At 38.3% G+C, this 21,084-nt stretch overlaps 1 non-coding gene across 1 annotated transcript; it reads right to left on the bottom strand.

The window, feature by feature from the left end:
- Positions 1 to 1,118: 1,118 nt before the first annotated feature.
- LOC118987011 (U6 spliceosomal RNA) lies at positions 1,119 to 1,222 on the bottom strand. The gene has a single exon (XR_005066497.1). It is a non-coding gene; the product is annotated as a U6 spliceosomal RNA (small nuclear RNA).
- Between the last annotated feature and the right edge of the window lie 19,862 nt (positions 1,223 to 21,084).

Raw genomic sequence — 21,084 nt, forward strand, 5'->3', positions numbered from 1 at the left:
AAAATATGCCATCACTTCTAATATTCTCACAATCTCTATCCAATTTACTTCTAAAATCTGTCCTCTTTTCCTAAGTCATGGCAGAATCTGGGCTCCTGTGTAAACTCATCCATTGCAATGTGTGTTCCTGATACACTTTGGAGGTCATTTGGGAGACTTAATAGGCAAAGAAGAATGCTCTGGATCAGCCATGAGAATGTATGGCTTCAGCCATGGTCTTTACTCTCATTATCCCTAAATCCTTTTTCATAGCTCATACTTTCTCCTCAAATCTAGTGGCATGTAGATCTGCCTATTTGTCTCCCCCCGTAATGTCCCACAGGAACTTCACCTGGCTTTCCATTCCTCACTCCATTCCAAATTTACTTCTCCTATGTTCTTTACATCAGTGGCAGTACATCCAGTCTCCAAACTAAGAATTTAGGCATCCTTCTTGCCTTCTCCCTCCTCTCCTGGGTCCTTCCCCACCTTCTCCAGTTCTTGCTGATTTTACTCCTTGATTATCATGTTGGTTCACCTGCCTCTCTCCACTCTCTCTCCCACTCAGACCAAGTCTCCATCACCTCTTTTGTGGTCTATGAAAATGTTCTCATAATTGACTTCCTTGCATGGAGTGTTGCTCCCTGCTCCCATTCATCTTTCACAGAGGAGACACAGATAAGCATTGTTCTAATATACACATCTTAAGTTACTCCAATGCTTAATGGCCACCCATTTCCCTCAAGGCAAAGTTTTAAATCATTTGCTCTTTTGCAAAGGCCTGATACAAGTGTGACACCTGACAAACTTTCTACCTTTATGTCATGTCTCTCTTTCCTTTGGTTTCTCCACTTCACTCATGCTCTTTTCTTAATCTGAGGACATGCTAGGCTCTCTAGTCTCTAAGCCTTTGTTAGGGTCCTCCCTTCCAGACACTTTTCTGTTTATCTGGTTATGTCCTCCACATTATTTAGATCTGGATCAAAATGTCACTGACTCAGGATAATTGTCTCTGACACTCCAGACTTTTAGGTCTCCCTGGTTTATGCTCTCCTATCTCCCTGGACATCTTTGTAGCACTCTTCAGGCTATGAGTGTACAAGGGGATAGGATATGTATGTTGTTTTTCTTTCTTTCTTTTAAATGTGGAACACTATGCATTTGAGTGTCACCCTTGCACAGGGGCCATGCCAATCTTCTCTGTATCATTCCATTTTATTATATGTGCTGCTTAAGTGAGAACAGGACATGTATGTTTTTGTTCCTTGATCAAGTCATTGACACCGTGGTTAGGACAAAACAGGAGGTTAGGAAATGTTTTCTGGGTTGCTGATTAGACAATAGCCTCCAAACTGGCTTCCCTTCCTCCAGGTTCTTCCCTTCCAACCTGTTCTTTCCACTCCCACCAGAGTGATCACCTAATTCTAGGATATGAGGCTTAGCTCCATTCAAGTCACATTTGAAATAAAATAATCAATTCTCTCCCTTATATACATAATGAAATTCAAATGCTTTCATGTAGGACATCAAGATCTTCTGTGGTTTGTTCCAATACTACCTGATCAACCTTATTTTTGTCTTAGTTTCTGCTTCGAAGAGTAGTCTACATTCCAGTCAGATGGAAGTAAACATTCTTTCATGCCCATGCCTCACGATTTCTAGCCTCCATACATTTGCTTTTGGTGACCTATCTACCTGGCAAGTCTTGGCTGTGTTTATGCATACTTCCCATACCTCCTTTATCATCCAGCTTAAAATCTTTGTCTTCCCTGAAGCTTTTACAGTTCCTCCCCATTGTAGCTAGAAATGGCCACTTCTTTCTCCCAACATACCCAATGTTTTTTACCTCCCTTGTGGCACTGATCCCATTATGTACACACAAGACTCATTCTCTTACAGACTGCAAACTACAGGAGAAAAAGATCTGGCTATTTCTCTATTGTTGATGGGAGTCAGGCAACAGTAGAGACATGGGGCCTATTTGCAGGCATACCAGTTGTTTAATAATCTTGTACTCAAAGTATGGTCCAAGGACAAGCTGCATAGGTATCATCTGGGGGTTTATCAGTAATTCACTATCTGAGGCCTACTAGACTTACCAAATAAGAATCTGCATTTTAACAAGATCCCTGGGTGATTTGCACACGCATTAAAATTTAAGAAGTAGTGCACTCTTTTTATTACACCAGGGAACATACATCCTCAGAAAAAGACAAACACCACATTTTGTCATTCCATCCTCTCAGACCTGGTACCAATTTACACTGTAAATTCAGCTGCATAGTGTGCTTCTCTATTTCTGCATTATGAGCCAGTAATCATCTGGCTCTTAGTTTTGGACCCCCCCCCTTTTTCAACAACATGGGATAAAACCTCTCCTAAACAAGGGAAATCCCTTTTTTCTAATAGAGGTCTGTGGATACACAAAGCTGATCCCAATCAGGGAGGAAAGCTGGGATTCTTTAAGCTTGCCTTAATCAATGAAGTCTCTAGCCAAGCTGTGAGTCAGCCTTGTATCCTCTATTAATCATCTGTGAAAGGAATGCCATGGGGTGATAGTCAAGTGAGCTTTTGAGCTAACCACTCCTAGAAACATCTGGAGCTGGTGGAAGATCGTGACCATGAATACAGATGAGAACAATTGAACAATTTGAATTAATCACAGTTTTAAGTGCTTTGTACAAAATATATTTGTGTTTTGATCTAAAGTGGCAAAAAACTAAGCAATGCTTGCACTTCCTAGGTTTTAGAAGAGAGGTCAAGACTCCACTAAAAGGACTTTCCTGAACTTTCTCTACAGATTGTTTGAATGCGAATAGCCTTCTCTTTTTTCTTAGGCCTTACCTAATTGTCAATGTAGCTCAAATGTTATATTCAGAGCCCACCTTGTCTGCAGAAGCTGATGGGTCCTATCGAGCACACCACCATTTCTTTGCAGTGCGCTGCAGAGAAACCTGGTGATTGGAAAGACCCTCAAGTTCAGGCAAAGCAGCTCAAAGTAGGAAGTGGCAAAACCTGTTTGCTTGCATGCTTTATTTATTATGTATGTAGATATATATGTATGTATTTATGAGTCAGGTAGGTATTTGCTGATAAATGACTGCTTCTAAAATCTCTTCACTCTGATTTGAGCTGCTTAGCCTCTAATCAGAACCACATTCAAACTCAGACTAGAGTGGCTTCAAACTAGCTTCAGTCTGACACTATAGAAAACAATACAAAAACAAACAAAAAACAACCCCAGGGCTTGCTAGCAATCCCGCTGTCACAGGCCCCTGACTGAGTGAACTTAATCAGAAGTGTCTATTGTTAAATAAGGCTTTGCCAGAAAAAAAATCAACTGCTTGGAATCAGAAACTGGAAGATAATGTATAGGCCACTAATGGAAGCTGTCCTCATAAGAAAGTTGCTCCTGGACAAAATTTTGAAATAGACACATTTTGCACTTTATCTTCAACTATCTCTTCTTTTGGTGGGTGTATCAGTCAATCAAAGTTCTCCAGAGACAGAGAACGGGGTTGGTTTAAGGAACTGGCTAACATGTTTGGGGATCTGGCAAAGTCTATATAGCAGGCCATCTGGCTATAAAGTCAGGCAGGATTTTCATGTTTCAGACTTGAGAACGATTTCCTTCTATGGTACACTAAGGCAGTTTTACCATTATAACTTCATTTAGTATAGGCCACCTTTTGCCCATGTTTCATCGAAACAAACAAGCTGTTACACTGGGGCTAGGGTCATCTGGTCTTTCTGGTTATTTGAGGTTGTTGGTCTGGACCACAAGGGAATAATGATTGGGTTCCTTGTAGAACTAGGAAACCACAAAGGATTGACAGGGACATTTGTCTGATGCTTCCAGCATGCATAATAGGAGTCTCTGGTGCAATGTCAAGATAGCCAAATTCCCAGGCTGTCAAATCTCTCAGGCAGTGACTCCAGAGCTATTTTATGGTCTTCCTTTGACTTTTAAAGCCACAATAATTTGGCCTTCTCTATTGTGTACTGTTCTGCCCTGCTAGTCTGTACATTTCCTCTGAATTGAAAGAGTACTCACTGGTCTCTTCCCAGCTGCCTGGCTCTCACTGCCCTAGGGAGCCCAAGAGAAGACTTGATTATGCCTGGCTGCCCTCTTTCCCTGCTAGGATCCTAAAAGGCAACCAAAGATCCTTCATTCATTGAACAGCTATTCTGTGGTAGGCAGAGGTCTTTAGAAAAGAGTCAGATATGGTCCCTACTCTTGAAGTGCTCCAACCCAGGAAGTCAATAATTTCAGGCAACTGGGATTAAGAGGAAGTTAGCTTATCAATGGGAACTAATGTTCCTCCCTACTTTCCAACCTTGGTGACCCACATCCTCTCTCCTCACCATGCGCCTTTATTGGCCTTGTGGTTGCCTAGGGCTTTGCACTGCAGTTTTCTGGCCTTGCTTTCCCTCTCCATGCTTCCAAAATAGGTCTTCTCTACTCTTCTATGTGTTTAGAACTTGTTGAGAGTTTATGGGTCATTGGTTATCACTTTGATAAAGTGGAGTGGCAACATGGTATAAATAAATGATAGTATATTTAAATTCATTCATTCTACCAACAAGTGTGTACCTAGAGTCTACTGTGTATCAGGTCTTGTGCTAAGTTCTGGGTATAGAGAGGTAAATCTGACATGGTTCCTGCCCACAATGAACTCATCATTTTGTTAAAAAGATAGACAAGCAGTTAAACACAGACAATTGCCACACAATATAAGAAATGCAATGAGAGAAGTGTGTGCTGTGAACAGCTGTGGCAAATAGAAGGAAAGAGTAACCCTTCTTGGCCTGGGAGAATGGTGACTAGGGAGAGAAGAGACTTGAGTAGCTTCTTGAAAAATAAGTAGCTGTTCACCAAGTAAACAGGCAAATTAGACATTCCAAGGAAAGGAAACGGAAGGAACAAAAGCACAGTTGTGTAGTCACACACAGCCTGTTGGGGGGATGAAGATAAATTGATCTAGTGTGTCTAGGTATGGCACAGTACATGCCAGAGGTTGGACATGCATGTAGATATGAAGGCTCTGGTCTTTCAGGCAATGAAACTTTGACTAGCTGTTAAGAGCAACACAGAGCTATGCATGTTTTTGGATTTGGGTAATAGCTTTATTAAACTATAATTTACATACCATACAATTCACTTACTTTAAGTATATAATTTGTGCTTCTCAGTATAGTCACAAATTTGTGCAACCATCATGACTACATAAATCTAGAATATTATCATCACCCAAAAAAGAAACCTTATATTAGTTAGGAGCCATTTCCCATACCCCTCAACTCTCTAGCCACTACCAGCCACTATTCTAAGTTTTGCAAATATATATATTTGCAAATTATATATATATATATATATAATAAGCCTATTCTTGATATTTCATATATATATATATATATATATATGACATCATGTGGTTTTTGGTGAGAGGCTTCTTTCACTTAGCATAACTCTTTCAAGGTTTATGCATGTTGTAGTATATATTAATACTCCATTTTTTCATGTCCAAATAACATTCCATTATATGGATGTACCATATATAGTTATCCATTTGTCAATTAATGGACATTTAGGTTGTTACTTTTTGGTCTTATGATTAATGCTGTTGTGAACATTCGTCTGTAAGTTTTTGTATAGATGTATGTTTTCATTTCTTTTGGTTATATACCATTGAGTAGGATTTCTGGATGATATGGTAACTCAATGTTTAAACTTTGAGGAACTGCCACACTCTATTCCAAGGTGACAATGCCATTTTGCATACCCATCAGCAGTATAGGAGAGTTCCAATTTCTCTGCATCCTTGCTATCTTATATTATCTTTCTTTGTGACTATAACTTAGTCAATGTGATATGGTACTTTTGTTGTCTTTTTCACTTGCATTTCCTTGATAACTAATGATATTGAATATCTTTTTATATAATATTAGCCATCTGTGCGTGTGTGTGTGTGTGTGTGTAATTACCTATTCATATCCTTTACCTGATTTTTATTGGGTTATTTGTCTTTTTATTATTGAATTATAATCATTATTCTAGACACGAGTCCTTATTATATATATATAAAAACTTTTGAAAAAGTTTTTATTTGCTGAAGAGCAATTTATTGATTTTTAATCTAATGTACAATGCCTTGTGTATTGCATCTAAGGACTCTAGACAACCTCATGTCACAAAGATTTTCTCCCCCTTTTTTATAGAACTTTTAGTGTTTTAGCCCACACATTTATAATAGGTCTGTAATTTATGTTGAATTAATTTTTATAAATATTTTATTTATTTATTTTTAGAGAGAGGGGAAGGGAAGGAGAAAGAGTGGGAGAGAAACATCAATGTGTGGTTGCCACTCATTGTCCCCACTGGGGACCTGGCCTGCAACCCAGGCATGCGCCCCAGCTGGGAATCGAACCGGTGACCCTTTGCTTCACAGGCCTGCACTCAATCCACTGAGCTACACCAACCAGGGATGTTGAATTAATTTTTGTATATCCTTTTTACTGAGACTCTAAATTGCTCTTTTTTTGCATGTGGATATCCAATTGTTTCAGACCATTTGTTGAAACGGCTGTCATTTTTCCATTAACTTGCATTGCCATATTTGTGAAAAATTAGTTAACTATACACAGACTCAATTCTGTCCCACTGATCTTTTTGACTATCCTTATGCTAATACTAGTAAACTGACTTTATTATTATTGCATTATACTAAGTTTTGAAACCAGGTAGCTCTTTTTTAAAAACATTCTTTTGGCTATTGTAGATCATTTGTATTTCTATACAAAATATTGGGATCAATTTTTTACTGTCAATTTTTACACTAAAGCTTATTGTGATTTTGATAGGGCTTGCATTGACACTATACATCAATTATGGGAGAATTGCCATCCTGACAATATTGAGATTTTCATTCCATGAACATGAAATCCATCTCTGTCTATGAAGATCTTCATTTTCTCTGTACAATAATGTATAATTTTTAGTGTATAGAAATGTTTCGTATCTTTGGTTAGATTTATTTCTAAATATTTAATATTTTTATTGCTACTATAAATATTGTAAAACTTTTAATTTCTTATTATTTGTTACTAGTATATAGAAATAAAATTGAATTTTGGAAGGACTTCTGGTCAATATGATGGCATAGGTAAACACAGCTCACCTCCTCACATAATCACATCAAAATTACAAATAAAATATAGAACAACCATCAATCAGAATAGTCAGAAATCAAGTTTAATGGAAGTCTGACAATTATGAAATTAAAGAAACCACATCTATCCAGACTGGTAGGAGGGGCAGAGGCACAGAACATCCATGTGTAGGGGATAGAACTTTGGGAGAGATATCTCAGGAATGTGGAGTCCCAGCCCCACTCCAGGCCCTCCAGCCCAGGATTCCAGTCCCAGGAAGATAAGTCCCTGAAACTTCCAGCTGCAAAATCCAATGAGGACTGAGTCACTGGAAGAAACTTCTGAGCTTCCAAGCAGTTCCTCTTAAAGAACCCACACATGGACTTACTGACTTACTCAGACTCACTCCCTCTGAGCTCCAGCACTGGTATACCAGCTTGAAAGACGCCACTGGCATACAGGGAGAAATTGAAGTGTCTGGCATCAAGGCAGTAGCTGGAAGACAGTTTTCTCCCAGACAGAATGGCTGGCAAAGGCCATTGTCACTTGTCTGAAACCTTGCCCCATAGAACTGGCAGGCAAATGACACATCTGAGACTCCATCAACCTGGATAACACTGTTGCCCTGTGCTGGAGATCCCCCGAGGCTCTGTCCCACCCAACTTATGGGCCCATCAAAACTGTTAACTGTGACTTTTCCATATGAATGGCTGGTCTTGGCTCAAGCTTTACAACTTTCCAAATTCTGCCAAACAGCCATAATGAACCCCCAGCCCCCATACCTCTTGCTAAGTGGCTCTGGGGCCAGCACTGGCAGCAGCCATCATAGATTCACAGCTTGGCTTTGCCTTGGGAATCTCCAAGCCCAGCACAAGTAGCAGCTGGAATTTTGTCCAACTATGTAGTGGATTTTGAGGGTGAAGACTGGCTCATCTCTTCATGTGGCTATAGCAATATAGAAGAGATTAAAACAGGGAAGTGACATACTATGTTTAGCAGGAAAGAAAAATCAATGTAGCCAATATGTGGTGAAAGGCCTTTGTAGGACATGTTTGAAAGCAGAGACCAGTTAAAAGATTATTGAAGTAACACAAGTGAAAAATGACAGGGGCTGTGAATAAGTTGTTGCAAGTGATGATGAGCAAAGTGTATGAATTGAACAATTCTATCAAATTTGAAGTCACAAGCATTTAAGTAGGCCTAGTTGTAAAGGTATGTTTCTAGTTGGGTACTGGAAATATCAGGGGAAACAGTTTGTATTATATATGATTGTCTCACCATATGTTGTATGCCTGAAACTAATGCAAAACAATGCTGAATGTAAACTCTAATTAAAAAAATTAAAAGTAAGACCAAATATAGAGCATTGTAAGTAGAACTGGAAAGTAAAAATATTTTAAAGATCTATTGCTTTGGTAGAGTTGCAAATACTCTTTGTCCAATGGAAAAATTAGTGTGTGTTGAAAGTGAGAGAGAGAATTTGGGTCTAGATTACTGGAAGCATTAAAGCACCAGGCATGGAAATACAGGACAAAGAATGGGGACAGGCTGTAGTGGTAAAGGAGAAGGAAGCTAATATTGAAAAACAAAATACTTTAGTTTTGAAAAGCCATGATGACATCCAAATGGAAATGCAGAGTAGGTAGTAGGAGATTTAGCTCTGCAGCTCAGGAGCAATGAAAGTCTGCAGATGCAACATGAAAAAAACACTTTTTACATTAACATCCAAGTAAAGATGTGTCCAGAAATATGGATATATCCTAGGTGTTACTGTTTTCAATAATAATGTTTGGTTCTCCATAGTCTCGTATACTTATCTACAACCACAAGAAGGTTTTTTGTTGTTGTTTGATTTTTTTGTTTGTTTTGGTTTGGCCATGCCAGGAAGAGAGTGGTCATGGGAGGAGAAACATAAAAACTGGGTGAAAGAGGGAAGAAATTAAGATAAAGGGGGGAAAACATATAAAGCATATCAGAAACTTCCTCTATCAGGAGCCTCCTAAAACTGTGATGGGAGTGCCAGGTCAGAATGAGTGACTATGTTTTCCACATACCTCCACTCCCTAATTTTCAATGAAAAGTTCACCCTATCTTCCTTAATATCTGTATCTGTGTCTTACTTGCTTTGACCTTGTTTTTGCATTTCCCTGCTTATCTTTGTCTCTCTTAGTTTCTCTATCAACTTTCCCTCAGGGGACATATTTATTCTTCATCTGCTCAATATTTTATACTTGGGCTGGCCCATGTTTCTCCAAATGGCTGGCAGAACCATCTGAGAATACACAGGCCTTTGGCCCAATATATAGCTCTGAACTACCACTAGATGGCAGTATCTGGGAACTTTGCTAATTAGGCCTATATATTCAGGCAAGCCTGACTGCTGAGTGGTGGGGAATATTAACTTGGTTATATTACTTTTACTCTGTTGCAACAAAAGGCATTAGACCTAGCAGGATCCCTTTTTTAATCACAGAGGAAAATTCATGTTTGAAAAATACTCAGGGCTGGAAAAGCCTCTTCTCTAAGCTGGTATTTTCTCTCACCTGAATTCTCACACACGCTCCTAACTACAAACCTTTCCCTAGATGCCCTCTTATTACCTTCTCAGCTTTTTTTGTTTTAGATCAGATTTCCTCTGTAACCCAGTTAACAAGTTGGGTTGATCCTCTTTCTTCACTTTGAGCATGAACTTGTAGAATCATGAGCTGTCAAAGCCTGAAGAGCTCTTAGACTTTGTTAGGCTAATTCCATCATTTTCAGATGGCACAACTGAGGCACATAAAGGAGCAGAAATTTGTTCAAAATCATATAAATAATTCAAGGAAGAATCCTATGGGCCAGAGTCTCATGACATACTCTTAATAATCAATAAAACAGCCAGATCATTTAGGCCCACTAATTTCATTACCACAACTAAATGTCTGGGGAAGGGGAGGGAGGCAAGAAACATCAGACATATTTGTCCTCCAGGCATTTGGAATCTAATTGGGAAGACAGACTTACACTCAGCAAAAAAGAGGTAATGGCCTTCGTGATAAGGCAGTGTAAGAAAAATGTTAATGTGGGTGAGTGGCTCAAGGATTCGGAAGAGAGAAAGAGCTGTAAGCGGTAGAGGTAGAGTGGTAGAGAACTAGGTGAAGCTTGCAGAAGAAAAAATAAATGATTATAGTTACTTCAGGGTCAAATCCTAGGCTGACTTAGCAGAAGGAGATTGTCAAAGAGAAGTAAAACGTAAGGCTAGAGTAATGGGCTGGGACCAGGTTGTTCAGGTTCTTATAGGTCAGGCTAATTTCCTCCTAATACTAAAGAAGAATTCTCAAATGTTTTTGATCTTTATATTTTCTATGTTCAAAGGTAACTTTTCTCTAAGTATGTTTCCCCGGGGAAGTAGCCTCTTCAGTTTGACCTTTCTCACAGTAATCTCAGGTGGTCAGAGATGAAGTTGAATGAAAAAGATAGGCTGATGCTTGTTTTCTCTCTATCTCTTTCATGCTCAATCCACTGGATTACACCAACCAGGACATAAATAAAATCTTTAAAAAAATATAAAAAAAGTGGAATTGAAGAGACTTTTCTTCCAAAGGATATATACAGATCATTAATAGCTACATGAAAATATGCTCAACATCATTAATCATCAAGGAAATAAAAAATGTAAACCACCATGAGATATCACCTCACACCTGTTAGAATAGTTATTATCAAAAGGACAGAAGATAACAAGTATCAGTAAGGATGTGAGGGAAAGTGAAAACTTCCAATGTAAATCTGTATACCCATTATAGAAAACAGTATAGAGGTTACTAAAAAAATTAAAAACATAACTATGCTACATGACCCAATAATCCCACTTCTGGTATTTATCCAAAGGAGATTAAATCTGTATGTCAAAGAGACATCTGCACTTTCATGTTCATTGTAGTATTATTCATGGCAGCCAACATGCGGAAAGAATCTAAATCATCATGAATTAATGAATGAATAAAAATGTGTTACAACTGTAAAATGAAAAATTATTTAGTAGCAAAAAAGAAATTCTGCCATTTGTGACAAAATGGATAAACTAGAGGATATTGTGCTAAGTGAAATGAGCAAGTACTGAAAACAAAAACAGCATGATCTCACTTATATGTGGAATCTAAAATAGTCCAACTCGTAGAAACAGAGAGTAAAATATTGGTTGTCAAGGGCTAGGTTGAGAGAAAAATGGGGTGATGTTGTGATGGGTAAAACATTTCCGTTATGCAAGGTGAATAGGTTTTGGAAATCTAATGTAGAGCAATGTGAATATAAATAATACTGTACTGTAACTTGAGAATTGCTGGTAGGGTAAATCTTCAGTGTTCTTACCACACACACAATGAAAGGAAAGGAAAGGAAAGGAAAGGAAAGGAAAGGAAAGGAAAGGAAAGGAAAGGAAAGGAAAGGAAAGGGAAGGGAAGGGAAGGGAAGGGAAGGGAAGGAGAGGAAAGGGGAGGGAAGGGGAGGGAAGGGGAGGGAAGGGGAGGAAAGGGGAGGGAAGGGGAGGGAAGGGGAGGGAAGGGGAGGGAAGGGGAGGGAAGGGGAGGGAAGGGGAGGGAAGGGGAGGGAAGGGAAAGGAAAAGGAGAGGAGAGGAGAGGAGAGGAAAAAGAAAAATGGTAACTGTGAGTTCATGGATATATTAATTAACTTGATTGCAGTGATCATTTAACAACACATACCTAAATATGTTAAACATCTTAAATATATACAATTTCTGCTTCTCAACTATGACTTAATGAAACTGAAAAATAATTTCAGGTAGTCTCTATGCCTGTTAACTGCTGGCTTTTGAACTATGAGTCTTGTAGTCTCCAGGGCTTAATGAAAATGCCTCAAGTCTCATCAAGGGAATGATTCTCTCCTCTTTACCCCCTTATCCAAGCAACTACATTTCTGCCTATTTTATACATTGTAATTCTACATAGTTAATTTAAGTGAAGGGTTCCTCTACTAAAAATGATTGCATATCACCACGAATCAGCTTACCCTAAATACCAAAAGGACAAATATCTATCTACCTGTCATATTAGAAAGGCAATTTTCAAATCAGGGAGCAGACTGATTCTGAGGTATCTCCTCAGCAGTGATATTTAGACTGATTAACCATTCAGATACCTCTGAGATAGGTGGCAAAAAGTAAAGTAACTAAAAATAAAGAAGTCATATTGGTGCCTGTAAGGCAAATAGGGTATAAATCAAAATGGAGAAGCAAGGGAAAGAGATGCAGTGATGTTAAAATAGTAAAGAATCACATTCTTGGCCTGGCTGGTGTAGCTCAGTGGATTAAGCGCGGGCCTGTGAACCACACGATCGCAGTTCTATTCCCAGTCAGGCCACATGCCTGGGTTGCAGGCCAGTTCCCGGCAGGGGACTCATGAGAGGCAACCATACATTGATATTTCTCTCCTTCTCTCCTTCCCTTCCTCTCTAAAAGACAAATAAATAAAATCTTAAAAAAAAAAAGAATCACATTCTTGGGACCTGTAAGACTTTGAGTAGCCTTTACCTAAAAATAATCAACCCAAGATTGTCATGGAGAATGGCACAGGTATAATAAGAAACTGACCTTAATGTTCCTTCTTTGCTACATACTTGCTACCACTCAACCCATCTTTTTTTAAATTTTATTTTAATTGTTGTTCAAGTACAGTTTTCTATCTTTTATTCCCATCCCAGCTCACCCCCTAGTGCTCCCCACCTCCCTCCCATTTCCACCCCCCTTAGTTTTTGTCCATGTGTCCTTTATACTTGTTCCTATAAACCCTTCCCGTTTCCTCCTGAAATTCCCTCCCCTCTCCCCTCTGGTCACTGTCAGCGTGTTCTCGATTTCAGTGTCTTTGGTTATATTTTGCTTGCTTGTTTGTTTTGTTGTTTAGGTTCCACTTATAGGTGAGATCATATGGTATTTGTCTTTCACTAACAGTCTTACATCACTTAACATAATGCTCTCCAGTTCCATCTATGCTGTTGTGAAGGGTAGGAGCTTCTTTCTTTCTGCTGTATAGAATTCCATTCTGAAAATGTACCACCGTTATTTGATCTACTCATTTAATGCTGGGCACCTAGGTTGCTTCCGACTCTTGGCTATTGTAAATTGTGCTGCTATGAACATTGGGGTGCATAGGTTCTTTTGGATTGGTGTTTCAGGGTTCTTAGGATATAATCCTAGCAGTGAAATTGCTGGGTCAAAAGGCAGATCCATTTTTAGTTTTCTGAGACAAATCCATACTGTTTTCCACAGTGGTTGTTCCAGTCTGCAATCCCACCTACAGTGAACTAGGGTTCCCTTTTCTCCACAACCTCTCCAACACTTGTTGTTCGTTGCTTTGTTTGATAGCCATTCTGAATGGTGTAAAGTGGTATCTAGTGGTTTTAATTTGCATATCTCTGATAGCTAGCGATATTGAGCATCTTTTCATGTGTCTCTGGATCCTCTGTATGTCCTCCTTGGAGAAGTGTCTGCTCAAGTACTTTGCCCATTTTTTAATTGGGTTGCTTGTCTTCTTGGAGTGGAGTCGTGTAAGTTCTTTGTATATTTTGGAGATTAAACCTTTATCTGAGGTGTCATTGGCAAATATGTTTTCCCACACAGTTGCTCCTCTTTTTATCTTAATACTGTTTTCTTTAGCCAAGCAAAAGCTTTTAATTTTGATGAGATCCCATTTGTTTATTCTTTCCTTTATGTCCCTTGCTCTAGGGGACACATCAGTAAAAATATTGCCGTGTGAAATATCTCAGATTTTGCTGCCAATGTTCTCCTCTAGGACTTTAATGTTGTCACCAATTATATTTAAGTCTTTTATCCACCTTGAATTTATTTTGGTGTATGGTATAAGTTGGTGCTCAAGTTTCATTTTTTTGTATGTAGCTGTCCAGTTTTCCCAACACCATTTGTTGAAGAGGCTATCTTTACTCTATTTTATGCTACTGCCCCCTTTGTCAAATATTAATTGACTGTAGAGAGTTTGGTTTATTTCTGGGCTCTCTGTTCTGCTCCATTGCTAAAGAAACTTTTTAAAGGCTGGGGAAATGGTAGCTACTCTTATGTGATCTGTCATCTTTCTTCAACTTTGTTTTGAAATTGATATACAGGTGTAAATTGAATGGGTGACCATGGTTCTATAGTCTAGACCCATCATACCCTCCAATCTGAAATTCCTATTTATGCCATCCATCAACCATTACCATGAACGAACTTTCCATATAGCTGGGTAATTAGGGGATGGTTCATCAATAGAAGAAGGAGGTGGTGCCAAGGAAGGTGTCTGGCCTGACAGAATAACCAATTTCCAACTTCTCTCTCTCTCCCCCTGCCTCTCAAACAAAGATATTTGCTTTATATGTTTCTGCGCATGTGTGTATATGTATGTACAAATATATGTAACAAACATTTATATGGAAATAAGGACAGAAACTTGTCATGCAGTCATAGCTGGTATTTACAAAAGCCTTCTTCTACTATTTATTCCACATTACCTTTTCCTTCAGCAAGAACCTCAGCTGTTCCTGATTCTTTACCTGGTGAGGTGACCCAAATATTCATTCTTGAATGGCTTGGGCCATTATTAGTTATGCCTGTATTGGGTTATTGGGTTGTTACAGTTTTGCATTGACCTTAATCACAGGATATGTTAGTACTGAGACACCTTAAAGGATTTTCTGTAATATATATATATATATATATATATATATATATATATATATATATAATTATTGATCAAGTACAGTTTTCCATCCCCCANCCAGCCCACCCCTCCGTGCTCCCCACCTCCCTCCCATTTCCACCCCCCTTAATTGTTCTCCATGTGTTCTTTGTACTAGTTTCCTACATATGGAGTAGTGGTCCAATTTCCCTTGGTAGTCAGGATCAATCACCCCAAGCAGTATAGTAACTCTCATCTGTGCTTTTGACTCAGAGGCAGGAGTAATGCTGTAGTGCTGTGGCTGTAGTGCTGCAGGTGTCCACTTTTGGATAGTGGCTACACATAATGCAATAGCATTTGAAAAAGGCCTGAGTCTTCTCTTCCTTTATTAACTGATCACAGGGAACTCCCCAGGGCCATAGATGAAGAGTGGGAAAGGGAAGGTAGTGTAGCAGAGTTAAGGACCATGGATGTCTGGGCCACTTCTTTATCCAATTTACTTGTGCCTTCAAGGCTTACTGAGGCCCAATCATGTATATTTCCCTTCCCTTTGGTGATACAGTGCTTCTTTACATTCTCAATTTTATGGCCTGTTGGCTCAGATAACACCCAATTCATGATGGGCAGCTCAGTTGGCATGGTAACTTAGGCAGCTCATGGTTTAACACTCAGTATTTACTGAGGCCTAGTAGTAGGCCAAGCACTCTTTCTCAAAAGGAGAGTGGTTATCTGTAGTGGATAACAGGTCTTCATTCCAAAATATTAAGAGTCTATGGTGTAATTCACCAATTGATATTTGTCAAAGACTCCAAACAGGATCTCAATCTCTACTGACACTTCAAATAACACTGTATCTGCTGGATCATATGGCCCAAGTGACAGAGCAGCTTGCACAGCAGCATGGACTTGTTGCAGATCCTTCTCTCATTCTAGACTTCACTAGATATAGCAGCTTTTCAGGCCACTTGGTAAATAAACTGGAGTAACACATCCAAATGAGGAATATGTCGCTGCCAATATCTGTAAAAGCTCACTAGGTGCTGTTCCTCTTATGGGGTTGTATGATGTGCCAGATGCAACACCTTATTTTTCTCCTTAGAAAGGATGTCTTGACATACCCAGAAGCACTGAAATCCTAGAAATGTCACTGAGATAGATCTTTCAATATTTATTGGATTTAATTCTCACCCTCTAATAAGATGCTGATCCACTGTCTTCCCACTTACATAATTTCCAATCTCATCATCTACGTTATTGTTCTGAATATAACATGTCTCTTTTCTGTTTTTGCAGATTTTCTCTTTATTACTGCTTTTGAGCAATTTGTTTATGATGTGTCCTGCTCTAGTTTTCTTCATACTTCACATACTCATTGAGCTTCTTAGATTTGTGATTTATAGTTATCTTCAAATTTTCAAAAATTTCAGCCATAAGTTCCTCAAATCTTTTTTCTGCCCCTACCCCCTGAAGTTCTGCTTACATTGCATATTAGGCTACTTAGTGTATCCCCAAGTTCAATGATGCTCTGTTCATTAATTTTTTCTTTCTCTGCTTCATTTTGGATAGTTTCTATGGGTATGTCTTCACATTCACGAATCTTCTCTTCTGCCATGTTTACTCTGCCATTAATCCTAATCCAGGGCATTTTTCATTTTAGACATTGTAATTTTCAATGATGTTAATTCTTTCTGTCCATGAATGTCATATGTGCTTCCACTTACTTGCATCTTCTTGAATTTTTTTCTCAGTGCCTTATAATTTTCTGAATACAAGGCTTTTCTATCCTTGGTTACACTTATTCCTGGATATTTTATTCTTTTTGAAGCAATTGAGAATGGAATTGTTTTCTTAATTTACCTTTCTGTTAGTTCACTATTGGCATATAAAAATGCAACTGATTTCTGAATATTAATTTTGTATCCTGCTACTTTGTTTAATTTACTTATCAGTTCTCATAGTTTCTTGGTGGAATCTTTGGGGTTCTGTATGTACAATAATATGTCATCTGTAAATAAAGGCAGTTTTACTTCTAAACTGTATACTTTTGCTGCAATTATGTGAAATGTATATATGTATTATAAAAATATAAGTATGAGAAAATAAATAAAAAAAAAGTAAAAGAGGCCCTGGCTGGTGTAGCTCAGTGGATTGAGTGTGGGCCTGCGAACCACACGATTGTGGTTCGATTCCCAGTCAGGGCACATGCCTGGGTTGCAGGCCAGTTCCCAGCAGGGGACTCATGAGAGGCAACCATACATTGATATTTCTCTCCCTCTCTCCTTCCATTCCCCTCTAAATATAAATAAATAAAATCTTTAAAAAAATAAAAAATAAAAATAAAATAAAAAAGGACAGTTTTACTTCTTCCTTTCTGATTTGGATGTTTTTTTATTTCTTCTTCTTATATGATTGCTATGGTTAGAACTTACAAGTACTATGTTGAGTAAGAGAGGTGAAAGCAGACATCACTGTCTTGTTTCTGATATTAAGGGAAATGCTTATAGTTTTTGCACATTGATTGTGATGCTGGCAGTGGGTTTATTGTATATGGCCTTTATTATGTTTAATATGTTCCCTCTATTCCCACTTTGATGAGAGTTTTGATCATAAATGGGTGCTGGATTTTATCAAATGCTTTTTCTGCATCTTTTGATATGATCATGTTTTTTTTTAATATTTAATTTATTTATTTTTAGAGAGGGGAAGAGAGAGAGAAGGAGGGAGAGAAATATTAATGTGTGGTTGCCTCTCACACGCCCCCTACTGGGAACCTGGCCTGCAACCCAGGAATGTGCACTGATTGGGAATCGAACCAGTGACCATTTGGTTCTGATGGCAGCACTCAATCTACTGAGCCACACCAGCCAGGGCTTGTGGTTTGTATCCTTTATTTTGTTTATGTAGTGTATCAAGTTTACTGATTTGTAAGTGCTTTATCAACCTTGCACTCCAAGAATAGATCCCACTTGACTATGGCTTATGATCATTTTGATGTATTGCTGTATTTGGTGTGCTAATACTTTGTTGAGAATTTTAGCATCTATGTTCATTAGGAATACTGGCCTATAATTTTCTTTCTTTGCAGTGTCTTTATGTGGTTTCTGGAATTAAGATAATGCTGGATTTTTAAAATTAGCTTATGAGTCTTCTCTCCTCTTGAATTTTTTGAAGTAGTTTGAGAAGGAAAGGTGTTAGTTCTTCCCGGAATGTTTGGTCAAACTCACCTTTGAAGCCATTCAGTCCATGGCTTTTGTTTGTTGGGAGGATTTTGACTACTGCTTCAATTTCACTATGTGTAATAAGTCTATTCAGATTCTTTGATTCATCCTGAGTTATTTTTAGAAGATTGTATGTTTCTAGGAATTTATCCATTTCATCCAAGTTGTCCAATTTGTTGGCATGTATTATAGTTGTTCATAATATTTTCTTACAGTCCTTTGTATTTCTTTGGTGTAAGTTGTTATTTCTCTTCTTTCATTTATGATTTTATTTATTTGGGTACTCTTTCTTTTTTTTCTTGGTGACTGAATAAAGGTTTGTCAATCTTGTTTCATTTTTCAAAAAATGAGCTTTTGGATTTATTGATCTTTTGTATCTTTTTTTAGACTCTTGCATTTATTTCTGCTCTGAACTTTGTAATTTCCTTTCTTCTACTCACTTTGGGGTTTGTTTCCTGTTCCTTTTCAAGTTCCTTTAAGCATAAAGTTAGATTGTTTATTTAAGATTTTTCTTGTTTCTTGAGATAGACTTCTCTCAGGCTTGTTTTCCTTGTGTCCCACAGATTTTGGGATGCATTTTCATTTCATTCTCATTTTCATTTTTTCAAGGTATCTTTTGATTTCTCCCTTGATTTTTTTGTTGACCCATTCATTGTTTAATAACATGTTATTTAGCTTCCATGTATTTATGTGCTTTCTGGTGTTCTTCTTGTGGTTGACTTCTAGTTCCACAGCACTGTGGATAGAGAAGATGCTTGATATGATTTCAAAATTCTTAAATTTATTGAGACTTGTTTTGTGTCCTAACATGTGGTCTATACTAGGAAACATTCTATGTGCACTTAAAAAGTACATATATCGCCCTGGCTGGTGTAGCTCAGTGGACTGAGTGTGGGCCTGCAAACCACATGATCGGGGTTTGATTCCCAGTCAGGGCACATGCCTGAGTTTCAGGCAGGTTCCTGGAAGGGGACTCACGAGAGGCAACCATACATTGATGTTTCTCTCCTTCTCTCCTTCCCTTCCCCTCTGAAGATGAATTAATAAAATCTTTTAAAAAAAAGTACGTATATCCCTGGCTGGTGTGGCTCAGTGGATTGAGTACCTGCCTGCGAACCCAAGGGTCATTGGTTTGATTCCCAGTCAGGGCACATGCCTGTGTTGCAGGCCACGTCCCCAGTGAGGGGGTGCATGAGAGACAACCACACATTGATGTTTCTCTCCTCTCTTTTTCCCTCCCTTCCCCTCTCTAAAAAAAAATAAATAAAAAGTATGTATATACTGCTGCTTTGGGGTGAAGTGCTCTGAAGATATCAATTAAATCCATTTGATCTAGTGCATCATTTAAGGCCACTATGTCCTTGTTGATTTTCTGCCTGGAATATCTATCCATTGAAGTCAACAGGGTGTTAAAATCCCCTACTCTCACCGTGTTACTGTCATTCTCTCCCTTTATGTCTATCAAGGTTTGTTTCTCATACTTGGGTGTTCCTATGCTGGGTGCATGAACTTTTACTAAGGTTATAACCTCTTATTTGATTGCCTCTTTTATCGTTATACAGTGCCCTTCTTTGTCTCTTACTACAGTCTTGGTTTTAAAGTCTATTTTGTTGGGTGTAAGTATTGTGACTTCAGCTTTATTTTCTTTTCCATTTGCATGAAATATCTTTTTCCATCCCCTTACTTTTATTCTGTGTGTCTTTTGATCTGAGGTGGATCTCTTGGAGACAGCATATATAGATGGGTCTTGTTTTCTTATCCATTCAGCTACACTATGTTTTTCAAGTGGAGCATTGAAGCCATTTACATTTAAGGTGATTATTGATAGATATATATTTATTGCCTTTTTATTTTTAACTATTTTCTTTTTTGTTTCATTTTTTCCTTCTTCTTCTTCTTACACCAAGCCCTTTAACATTTCTTGCAGTACTGGTTTGGTGTTTACAAACTCCTTTAGCTATATTTTTTCTGGGAAGCTCTTTACTTCCCCTTCAATTTTAAATGATATCCTTGCTGGATAAGGTAACCTTGATTGTAGGCCCTTGCTTTTCATCACCTTGAATTTTTCATGCCAATCCCTTCTGTCCTAAAAAGTTTCTGTTGAGAAATCAGATGACAGTCTAATTGAAGCTCCTTTGTAGGTGACTAAGTGTTTTTCTCATGTGGTTTTTAAGATTCTCTCGTCTTCAAGCTTTGCCATTTTAATTATGATGTGTTTTGATGTAGGCCTCTTTGGAACCATTTTGTTTAGTACTCTCTGTGCTTCCTAGGCTGATTTTGTTGTTGTTGTTGTTGTTGTTGTTCACCAGATTAGGGTTGTTTTTGGCCATTATTTCTTCAAATAAAGTCTCAATCCCTTGCTCACTCTATTCTCCTCCTGGTATTTCCATGATATGGATGTTGTTGCACTTCATGTTGTCCCAAAGGTTTCTTAAGCTCTCCTCATTTTTTTTAAATTCTTTTTTTGTTGTTGCTGTGTTTAGTTGTTTTTTTCTACCTTGTCTTCCAAATAGCTGATTTGATCCTTTGCTTCATCTAGCCTACTGTTTATTCCTTCCAGTGAATTATATTGGAGATATTACATTCTATATTTCTAACTAGTCCTTTTTATGGTTTCTATTCCTTTTTTTCATGCTATTGAGCATCCTTATAATCCTTACTCCAAACTCTATATCTGATAAATTGGTTGCCTCCATTTCATTTGCCTCTTCTTCTAGAGAATTCTCTTTTTTTTAAATTGGGGCCTGTTTCTTTGCCTTCCCCTTTGAGCTTCCTCTCTGTGTTTGTTTCTATGTATTAGATGGGTATGCAAAAACACCTATGTCAGACAGTGCCTGTGACTGGCCCTGGTCGATTTGAAGCTATCAGTGATTCACAGCTTGTGGCTCCCTCTTCTGGCATGGGTATATTCAGAAAAAACCACACTGTGCACCAAGACTGGCTTTTACCAGCACCGGGCCTGGGGCAGGGTCAGCTAAAGTCACAGAGCTTCCAGCATTCTGCCTTTGGCTGGAGATTTTCTGTTAAGCTTAATCACCCAAAGTGCCTTCATCTGCACTCATCAGCAGCCTGG

Source organism: Sturnira hondurensis, unplaced genomic scaffold, assembly GCF_014824575.4.
Source record: "Sturnira hondurensis isolate 20B ecotype Veracruz unplaced genomic scaffold, ASM1482457v3 Scaffold0004786, whole genome shotgun sequence".
Lineage (NCBI taxonomy): Eukaryota > Metazoa > Chordata > Mammalia > Chiroptera > Phyllostomidae > Sturnira > Sturnira hondurensis.